The sequence below is a fragment of the Rana temporaria genome, chromosome 1 (assembly GCF_905171775.1).
Source record: "Rana temporaria chromosome 1, aRanTem1.1, whole genome shotgun sequence".
Classification (NCBI taxonomy): Eukaryota; Metazoa; Chordata; class Amphibia; order Anura; family Ranidae; genus Rana; species Rana temporaria.
In genome coordinates, this window is record NC_053489.1 from 319,834,356 (window position 1) to 319,846,375 (window position 12,020).

Here is a 12,020-nt window from a genome sequence, read left to right on the forward strand (position 1 = left end):
GTCTGTTTTTCTTCAGCCCAGGTAAGACGCTTCTGACATTGTTTGTTGTTTAGGAGTGGCTTGACAAGAGGAATACGACATTTGAAGCCCATGTCCAGGATCCGTCTGTGTGTGGTGGTGGCTCTTGATGCACTTGACTCCAGCCTCAGTCCATTCCTTGTGAAAGTCCCCAACACTTTTGAATGGCCTTTTCCTGACAATCCTCTCCAGGCTGCGGTCATCCCTGCTGCTTGTGCACCTTTTTATTCCACACTTTTCCCTTCCACATAACTTTCTATTAATGTGCTTTGATGCAGCACTTTGCAAACATTCAACTTCTTTTGCAATTACCTTTTGAGGCTTTCTCTCCTTATGGAGGGTGTTAATGATGCTTTTCTGCACAACTGTCAGGTCAGCAGTCTTTCCCATGATTGTGATTCCTACTGATCCAGACTAAGAGAACATTTAAAGGCTCAGGAACCCTTTGCAGGTGTTATGGCTTAATTAGCTGATTAGAGTGGGACACCTTGAGCCTAGACTATTGCACCTTTTCACAATATTCAAATTTTCAGAGATTGTGGATTTGGGGTTTTCATGACCTGTAAGCCATAATCATCAACATTATGACAAATCACGACTTGAACTATCTTGCTTTGCATGTAATGAGTCTATCTCATATATTAGTTTCACCTTTTAAGTTGCATTAGTGAAATACATGAACTTTTGCACGATATTCAATTTATTTTGTGTTTCACCTGTACATGCAAACTAAGCAAATCTCCTGCTGGAGTGTGCAAGGAAACCAACGCTTCCATCGTATTGATCTCCTAAGTCCCCCACAGTGCTCAATGGTTCCTCCTGCTCACCTTCACTTAACTACTCCTGCAGTAGGTCGTTGCAGTGATAGTCAATGTAATATATAGCACGTAGTACATATTTCAGCAGTTTGTGGTAGGTGGTGTGCTGCTACATCAAAAGCAGTCATTGGAGAAATGCACATGTGTCGTGATGATCAGTGAGATGTGGGTTTAAAATGGCGGTCAGTGAGGTGTGGGGGTGAATTGGTGGTTAGTGGAATGATGCATGTGTGTATGTCAGTGGTTACTATCCATCCAGTTTAGTGGGTCTTCCAAAAGTGATCAGAAACGCTCACGCTATTATGAGTGCTTCAATGAATAGAGATGCCCGGATATGGAAAAACAAGCTTTGTTGGAATCTTGTACCAAAATCTATAAGCAGGCCAGTGACAGTATGTATGTCCTCTTTTTTGGGGGCTTGACTGCCATTTCCACTGTTCTTATCTTGTACCAATGTGTTTTATATTCATGCTATAACTGTGAATGATGGGACACATTCCTAGCAAGGAAGGCTCTATCCCCACCACACTGTGATTGCCTTATAACCCTTCACTAGTTTCCTGACCATGAACTTGTAAAATGGCTTGGTTTCAAATATGTCAGCAAACACAGCATAGAAAGCTGAATGATTTATAGAATATGACATGAATAGTTTAAAGGAAAGAATCATTCTCTTCTATCTCAAGAAGAGAATCTTGTTTATGACCGTACTAGTGGCAGCTTGTTTGCCTCAAGCTATATAAAATGTTTATAGTATATCTTATTTTAACTTGCTAATATATTCAAGATGGGATATCCTGGAAAATATAAGCATGTCACAAAATAGCGTGCAGCTAAATAAAGTTTTTGGGGAGAATTTGGTAGATCTTGGATGAAACAAAGGAAAATGCATTCATGTGTCCCCCAGGAGCTCTAAAAGATTAAATGTATTTTATTAGTGCACATGAAAAACTGCAATGCTGTATAAATTATATTATTTGGCAATTCCCTTTTTTTATTTTCAAATGATGCTGTAGGGCTTATTAAACCTCTTCCTGACAAAAAGACTAAAGTTGGCCATACATGACCCAACATTTGCAAGCAATGCAATATTTTTCAATATTTATTATATTTGATATTTTATGCCATAAAGGGGCTAGACACAGGTCTCAATGTGACATGCAGAAATTTTTAAGGATCGCGTTTGTGCTGATGATAATTGTCAATTAGACAGAAAGTGATGGGAACTTCAAATGTTTGGTTTGTCACTAGAATAAGAGGTGAGGGTAAATTTGGTAATGACAAATGTTCCAGTGACAAGTGTTTAAGGGGGAATTGTCCCCCATTTTGTGAGATTTCCTCCAACTTACTGTTGCATCTCTAGGACAGAATTTATAAGAAAATCTCCCAGACTGCCTACAAACAGCAAAAGCTAACCCGATTGGCCCTTTAGCACTCTCTACTCTATGCATAGCTTCACAAAATTGGTTATATATGCACTTTAAAGGATACATACCCCTAACATAAAAATACAAATTCTAAGGCATGTTGCTGCCTAGAATTTGATATGCTTATTTCCCACTAGAGTGGGCTGGCTCAACACAATGGCACTAGCACCTGGAACACAGTGATTCTTTAACTGATATACATTTAAAATGTAGGACTTGACCAATTCCCAGGTGGTCAAAATGTTATTCTTATGCAGTGGTAAACCGTAACCATTCTTCTTATCTTGCAATGGTTGACCCCATTGACCCCCCCAAAAAGTTTCCGGCCTCAAATACATTTTAATGAAACTAACTTGTGCCTATCAATGGATTAGAGCATTACTGCAATCACTGTTCTTCCTCTGGTTACCTGCGCCAAATATAATGCAGTGGGAAATGCAGGGGCAGGTAGCTGCTTGTGGAGGTGCAGCTTGTGATACCAAGATGTTGTAATGTCATGTAAGCAGAGGATGGATTGTGGTAGCTGCAGAATACTACAGTAAGTGACAGTTTTTGTTACTAGAGGCATTCTTTGACATTTTATTTGCTTGTAGTCAAAGTGGTAGTCTTGACTGCAAATGTTGCATAATGGAGCAACAAAGAAACCCCTCAGGGAATTTGAGGAAGTAAGAGGACAAGTAGTAAAGTTAAAAAAACAGCGCCAATTTATTTTAAAAAATCATCATAAAAGCCGTCAATAAACATAAGTACAAAATTACATATGAACATATAGGGAATTATTTACAAAAGACAAATCCACTTTGCACTACAAGTGCAAACTATAAGTGCAAAGTGCACTTGAAATTGCACTGAAAGTTCACTTGGAAGTGCAGTCGCTGTAAATCTGAGGGGTAGATCTGAAATGAGGGGAAGCTCTGTTGATTTTATCATCCAATCATGTGCAAGCTAAAATGCTGTTTTTTATTTTCCTTGCATGTTCCAATCGGATCTACAGTGACTGCACTTCCGAGGGCACTTTCAGTGCAATTGCAAGTGCAATTTGCACTTGTATTGCAAAGTGCATTTGCCTTTCGTAAATTATCCCCATAGTTACATAGTAGGTGAGGTTGAAAAAATACACAAGTCCATCAAGTACAACTTATGTGTGTGATTATATGTCAGTATTACATTGTATATCCCTGTATGTTGTGGTCGTTCATGTGCTTAGCTAATAGTTTTTTGAAACTATCGATGCTCCCCGCTAAAACCACCACCTGTGGAAGGGAATTCCAAATCCTTGCCGATCTTACAGTAAATAACCCTCTATGAAGTTTAAGGTTAAACCTCTTTTCTTCTAATTTTAGTGAATGGCCACGTGTCTTATTAAACTCCCTTCTGCAAAAAAGTTTTATCCTTAATGTGGGGTCACCAGTATTGTACTTGTAGATTAAAATCCTATCCCCTCGCAAGCACCTCTTCTCCAGAGAGAATAAGTTCAGTTCTCGCAACCTTTCTTCATAACTTAGATTCTCCAGACCCTTTATTAGCTTTGTTGCTCTTCTTTGTACTTGCTTCATTTCCAGCACATCCTTCCTGAGGCCTGATGCCCAGAACTGGACAGCATACTCCAGGTGAGGCAAAGTCTTGTAGAGTGGGAGAATTATTGCTTTATCCCTGGAGTTAATCCCCTTTTTAATGCATGCCAATATTTTGTTTGCTGTGTTAGCAGCAGCTTGCCATTGCGTGTCATTGCTGAGCCTATCATCTACTAGGACCCCCAGGTCCTTTTCCACCCTATATCCCCCCAGAGGTTCATCCTCTAGTGAGTAGATCGCATTCATCATTTTTGCCACCCAAATGCTTTATTTTAGATTTTTCTACATTAAACCTCAGTTGCCATGTAGTTGCCCACCACATTCATTTGTTCAGATCTTCTTGCAAGGTTTCCACATCCTGCAGAAAAGTTATTACCCTGCTTAGCTTAGTATCGTCCGAAATACAGAGATTGAGTTATTTACCCCATCCTCCATGTTGTTTATGAACAAATTAAACAGGATCATTCTGAGTATTCCCCATTTATAACCACCCTCTGAACTGCCAGTTTTCAATCCATGTACTCACCCTATGGTCCATGCCAACAGACCTTACTTTGTACAGTAAACGTTTATGGGGAACTGTGTCAAATGCTTTTGCAAAATCCAGATACACCTGGATGGGCCTTCCTTTATCTAGATGGCAGCTCACCTCCTCATAGAAGGTTAATAGATAGGTTTGGCTTCATGAATCCATGCTGATTACTGCTAATGATACCGTTTTCATTACTAAAATCTTGTATATAGTCCCTTATCATCCCCTCCAAGAGCTTGCATACTATTGATTTAAGGCTAACTGGTCTGTAATTCCCAGGGATGTATTTTGGCCCTTTTTTAAATATTGGTGCTACATTGGCTTTGCTCCAATCAGCTGGTACCATTAAAGTACAGTAAGTAGACTGTCAGTAAAAATTAGGAACAATGGTCTGGCAATTACTTGACTGAGTTCCCTAAGTACCCTTGGTTACAAGCCATCTGGTCCCGGTGATTTATTAAAGCGGGGGTTCACCCTATAAAATAAAAAAAAAAATTTCTTTTTTCTTCTAGCCTAAAATTCGGCATTGTAGCGCGAGCTACAGTATGCCGGTCTTAATTTTTTTATCGCCGTACTCACTGTGTAATCGTACATCGTAGATTCCGACTGCCCACGGGGAATGGGCGTTCCAATCCAGACGGAAGGTGATTGACGGCTGGCTCTGGCGCGTCACACTTCTCCGGAAATAGCCGAAATAGGCTTGGCTCTTCACGGCGCCTGCGCATAGTCTGTGCGCAGGCGACGTGAAGAGCCGAGACCTACTCCGGCTGTCTTTGGGGAGCGTGACGCGCCAGAGCCGGCCGTCAATCACCCTCCCTCTTGAAAGGAACGCCCATTCCCCGCGGCAGACGGAATCTACGATGTACGATTACACTGTGAGTACGGCGATAAAAAAATTAAGACCGGCATACTGTAGCTCGCGCTACAATGCCGAATTGTATGCTACAATGTTGTTCTGCAGGGTGAACCACCGCTTTAATGTTAAGTTTCCCAAGTCTATTTCTAATTTGTCCTCTGTTAGTCATGAGGGTGCATCCTGTGATGTGTCATGAGGACAAACACTGCAGTTTTGGTTAATGAAGCCCCCGATTCCCTCGGGAAGAATGTGGAGAAGAATAAATTCAATAGCTTTGCCATCTCCCCATCCTTTGTAACCAGATGTCCTTCCTCATTTTTTATGGGGTCAATATGGTCTGTCCTCCCTTGTTTACTGTTTTTATACTATCTTTTTGCTCTCCTCTGCTATGTGTCTTTCGTGTTCTATCTGAGCCACCCTAATTACACCCTTACATATCTTGTTGAATTCTTTATAAAGACCAAATGCTGGTGATTATCCCTCAGCCTTGCATTTTTTGAAGGCCTTCTCCTTTTCTTTTATATACATTTTTACAGTAGAGTTAAGCCATCCAGAACTTTTGTTAGCTCCTTTAAATTCATTTCCCAATGGGACTCACTGGCTAATGCCCTTATTTAATATGCTCTTAAAGCAAACCCATCTCTCCTCTGTGTTCTTTGTTTCTAAGATTTTATTCCAATTTATATCTTTTAGCAAGGTTTGTAGTTTAGGGAAGTGGGCTCTTTTGAAATTCAGTGTCTTTGTCTTCCCTTTGTGATTTCTATTTGTGTGATTTATACTAAAGTCATTGACCTGTGATCACTGTTTCCTAATTTGCCCCGTAAATTACTGAGAGGGTCTGGGGAAGACCTAACTATCATGCAGCTGGTATATCATGTAAACCGACCAATGGGAGTCAAAACATCTGCAAACAATACTGTGCTACCAAAAGGACCCACCTACAAAGGGATCCCCCAGTATGGTCGCCCTCAGGTACCTATGGACCTTGGGACAGAATGGTATGGTAGTTTTGCTGACAGACAGCAAGATACTTATGTCTATTTGCGTAAACACTACAGATACACACTACAACCTAAGCCTTTCCGTGAAGAATCCATCAGAGCCCATCTTGCCTGATTGGTTGCTGTGAATTGTTACATTTGAGCTATGAACTCTTTGTTGTATACGTCTGTGTAACTCCACTATAATAATATTAGCTTGTGGATACTCATAAACCTTTTATATTGTTATCAAAGTGAAGATGAAAGTTAATTTGCATCAGTGGTTGCAATTTTGCAGATCTCAGAGAAGTCTATATTAGGAATATATGAAACTGGCAAGTTTATTGGTCAGTCCCCTGTCCTCACTCTCTGTTTATAGTGTGAGTTGAGAGTGGAGCAGGTTTGAGGGGACTCTATTTAGATGGTTCGATCATCTCAAAACTAGGTCTAGGTGTGTGTGGTTTAGGTTTACCTTCTCCCTTTATTTAATCAAAGCCACCAAGGCACACATGAATGCAGTTCACTTCAGGACACAGGAGGGTTACTTACTTCCTTAGTAGTAACTTCATTAGTAGAGGTGACTGGCTGGCGGCCCACTTCCATTTTGTTATCAGGACTCACTTCATCTCTCCGCGCAAAAGTTATTTTTATAGTGCTATTAAAGGCAGAGAACACAACACTCTCCCTGCCTGGATACACATGTACAGAACATACTTGAACATGGTAAACAACCAACCTCTTTCACTGTAATGTTACTTGGGAATCACTAGGTGGTGCATTAATTGCAATTGGGGATAAGCTTCCCATTGCCTTCTAGCAGAGCTTTAGCCAACTGGATCCTCCAGGGCGAAGTCTCAGAGGTATCTCTGTAGTTGCAGGTGTAGGTCCCTCAGCACTGCTATAGCTGGGGCCCTAGTAGAAATGAATCCAGAGAAGCAGCAATGCCTTCAGGAACTGCAGCTTCTTAAGCTGGTGAATCTCCTTGGCAAACTGGGTAATGCTGTCCCCACAGCACATGGTGGGCTCCAATTAGGCTATAGGGCCAAACAGCATGGACAGTTCAGCAGAAGAGAACCAGCATATGGCTTCCCCACAATTTTTTTTATCAGGGGTGTCCTACATTTTGCTTTTCCTGGACCACACTGGAAGAAGAGTAATTGTCTTTGGCCACACATAAAATACACTAATAATAAGAATAGCTGATGAGCAGAAAAATTCAGGCAGATGAAAAGTTAACGATCATTAATATACTGTAGATAATGTAGCTATCTGAGTAATAAAACTTATTTTTCTTTTATATTTTTATTATAAAAGTAAAATAGAGCAACATAAAACTATTTTGATACTTGAAACTGTTTTTGATAAACTAACACATCAATATCTTGTTCGATAGATGCAGTAGCAATTTTCAATGAATTCTCAAGCTGCTCATCAGATATTTTGGGTCTAAATTTGCCCTTCATGTGCTTAATCATTGAAAATAGTTGCTCACAAATATACTTTAGGTGCTCCTGAAAACCGATGACATGAATAAGGTGTAATTGTGGGTGGGATATTTTTCTTTGAGAAGATAAAATGTGTAAAACTCCAGTAAAAATACACTTTTAAAATTTTTCTTTGGCTTCACTAAGTGTAATTGCATTTAAAAAAATAAATAAAAAATCCCCAATTTTTTTTTAGGTAAGTTTATGTTTTAGTGTTGGGCTGCATTCATAGCTGTCTGGGGCTGCATGTTGGACACCCCCCATTTATACCCTCCCCATCATGCCCCAGTGGCCTGAACCATCTACTGAAATGGCTGGGAGAAATATAAATATTCATAACTCCAGGAATGTTGGGATGAGGCTTATGTCCTCATCAGCAGGTTGAAGGCACATGCCCTGGTATGGTTTGGGGGGTTCATACTCCCTGGCCCTCAGTTTCCATGCTGCATTCATCCATACCAGACATGTATTCTACATAGGGGTCTGGCATTGGTTTTTAACCACTTGTTATAGTGCTATGTTTGAAGTTTGCAATTTTTTCCAAACACTACTCAGTTCGCTCATCACTAACTGCAATATAGAATCTTCCATGTGTAGCCCGGTATTTACCTGGCAGGAGAGAGCTTTACTCTCCTTCTGGACCCTGTTGTCTTATTGGGAACTACAGGCTTTTCTGGGGGGGGGGTGTGTAGCCTGGTATTTACCTGGCAGGAGAGGGGCAGCTGCAGCTCTCACTGTACTGTTGCTGCTTTGTGTGTATCCACAAAAGATGTCATGTGAGGACATGCCTGACGAAGGGGTCCTGCGTCTTGCACTTATCCTGTTGTGATGTGATCTTTCTACAATAAAAGCATTGGACTGCAATTTGAGATCCATGGTGTGCTGGTGAACATGTGTATTTATCCACAAAAGACTTCTACACAGATACAGCCATTGTTATTTCTGCCTCTGTCCACTGGGGAACATGGAGTACTAGAGAGACTCTGAGGAAAATAGTGGAGAATTGTTGGAAGTGTAGTTCACAAAAGAGACTGGGCTATTACCACAGGTTGGTTGGAAAACTGCATTTCCCAAGAGAGAGATATTAAGGCTTGGTTCACATCTAAGCTGCATGCGGCTCACAGAAGAAGTTTCGGTGCATCTCCATTCCCTGTTTCGGGTCTAAATTTAGCCCCTGAATTTTTGTCTGAATTCGGACCTGAAATGGACCAAAAGACGCCCAGGGCTCCTGTGCAATTGGCACCAGATGCGCTTTGGAGATGTGTGAACCAGCTCCATAGACAGCCAGTAACAATTCCCTGCATCCAATTTGTATAGGTGTGAACTCTTCAAGCGTCACCCCCGCTGACCCACTAGGTCCCTGGCTTGGCACCCATTGATGCTTCGCAAGCGTCACCTCTGCTGTCCCGATGGGTTCCTGGCAAGGCACTCTCTTCTTCACTGTCCCCGGCTGGTGAGAAGACTGCTCTGGTACTAGCTTCAGCTTACTCACAGTGGTCTCCGGTAACAAGGTAGATGGTCCCTAAGTGGTGAGAGCTTCCCCTTCTACCTCCGACCACAGCTGGTTCCCCATGCGTCTGAACCACTACTTCTGTTTGGACTACAAGCCAGCAGTCCCTACCCTGCACTGCTTCTCTTGCTTCTGGATAGGCCCTCAGACAGCCTAGCAGCCAGATGTCCCCGGGATAGGCCTCAGGATTCCGGCCAAGGAACTCGGGGCAGCATAACACACGTTGTACACCCAGACATCCATCCAGGTGGCACAGAACCCCAATAACCTGACTCCACCCAAATAAATAGGGCTCTTCCAGCAGGCCATGGGACCAGAGAAAATCCCTGACCATTGGCTGAGACACCCCATCCATTCATGTCTGAGCTTGCAAAGCCCCTGTCTTATCTAATGTCACTAGCATAGTGCCACCTAGTGACAGATGAGAAAGGGTGCAACAAGTCCAGATTTGGAGAGGAGTCAATTGATCTCCTAACAATTGGCCAAGGCAACTATCGCCTGGCAACTAAATTTGATAGCAACCCTGTAAGGATGAGCTTCGTGTTCGATCATTCGTTGAATTGCGAACGTTATGGGCCATTCGCGCCAAATTCGAGTGGCGTGTCACGGCCCATAATTCACTGCGGCATCGCAGTGCATTGCGGGCTGATGATTGGCCAAGCATGCAATATGACCCACATGCTTTGACCAATCACAGTGCGCAAAAAACGGAGAGCCATAATTGGCCAAAGCCAGGGTGGCTTTGGCCAATTATGGCTCAGGAGGTTTAGTACACGCCCCACACTATATAAGGCCACCTGGAAGCCGGCCTTGTGTAGTGTGTTGCGGTGGTTAAGACAGAGAGAGACAGAGAGAGAGAGTGTAATTTTTTGGAGTTAGATAGAGCAGACAGGCAGGCAGGCTAGTCAGTAAGAGGTACAGTGTGTAGAGGATATATATGCATCCCAGGTGTTGTATATATATTTATACACTGTATTGAGTTTAGCTAGATCCGCTCATCCTAATATACTGACAGGCAGGCAGGCAGGTAATTGTGCTAGCTGCAGTATTTTCACTTGGTGTACTGTGTCCTCTGCATAGTGTGCACCTAAAGCTACACAAATACAATTGCTGTTGTTCTCATATTAATATCATAGGCAGTGGCTGATCAGCAAGTATTCTCACTAGAGTATCTGTGAGGGGTTGCTGTGTTGTGGAACCAGTGCCTAAGGCCCAATTTTTCTGCCTCTGTTCAACAGGGGCATGTAATTACAATTCTTGATCTAATATTTCACAGCAGGGCCCATTCCTGCACCCACCAAGAGAAACTGTGAGGGCTTACAGTGTTGTGGCAACACCAACACCTAGGGCCCAAATTTCTGAAGAGTATATACGGCAGGCCCCTACTTTCAAACATCCAACTTACAAACGACTCCTACTTGCAAACGGAAGGAGACAACAGGAAGTGAGAGGAAATCTACCCCAAGGAAGGTAAATTCTTATCTGTAAGATGCTTTATCACCAATCCTTGTTTCACTAAAAAAAAAAAAACATTTTCAAAAAAACATTTGTCATTAGGACAGAAAGTGAGCCTAAAAATAGATTTTTTGGCTGGAGCTACACTTTAAAAAAGTACCACTTCAAAATTACAAACAGATTCTACTTAACAACAAACCTACAGTCCCTGTCTTGTTTGCACCGCCAGTATACTGCTGTTCAAAGTATATAGGGCCAAAGGGGCTGGTAATGACCTGGGGGGAGGGGGGGAAACCCATGCTATTTTTCTCAATGATTTTCATCCATGTTGCAGGGACCAGACATTACATTAAAGCCGCAAGCAGTTTTAAATGACTTTTTTGTTATAGTAATGTCATTTTGTGCAGGGACAGTTCTAAACACGTGCCACTTCACAGTCATACTATAGACACCCAGCAGGTACAATATTTAAAGGAATTATTTAATTTTTTTTCACTTTAAGCATCATTAAAATCACTGCTCCTGAAAAAACGTTTTTCCATTGATACATGTTCCCTGGGGCAAGACCCGGGTCCTCAAACCTGTTTTACAACAATAACTTGCATATTAGCCTTTAAAATTAGCACTTTTGATTTCGAAAGTTCGAGTCCCATAGACTTCAATGGGGTTCTAAAGTGCGCGAACGATTGGTCCGTTCGAAGGTTCTGGTGCGAACCGAACGGGGGTGTGTTCGGTTTATCCCTACAACCCTTCCTAAACATCAGGGTGCTACATCAGACAATACAGCAACAATACAATTCAATACACAAGGTTTAGGAGGGCCCTGCTCCTGGGAGCTTGCAATCTAATATGGAGGGGCTGATGGAACAAAACACTGTGAGGGATGAACTGATGGTAGAAATAGAAGATTTGGTTATTAGCTGAAGGCAGGATAGGCTTCCCTGAAGAGATCATTTTCCAGGGATTGTCTAAAAATGGACAAAGTAGGATATAGCCAGACAGATTGGGCTAGGGAGTTCCATAGGATGAGAGAAGCTTTGGAGAAGTCCTGGAGACGAACATAGATAAAGGAGACAAGGGAGCTAGACAGCAGGAGGTCTTGAGAGGAGAGGTTTGGGTGATATTTGGAGACAAGATTGGTGATGTGGCAGAGTTGTAAATGCCTTTGTATGTACTTGTTAATATTCAGAATTTTATTCATTGGGCAATCGAAAACAAGTGGAGGAATTGGCAGAGAGCGCTGATTGACACTGAACTGTTAGTAAGGTGGATGAGTCTGGCACAGCATTAATGATAGACTGAAGATGGGATAGTCTTTGAAGAGTTAGGCCAATGAGGAGGGAATTACAATAGTCAACACGAGAGA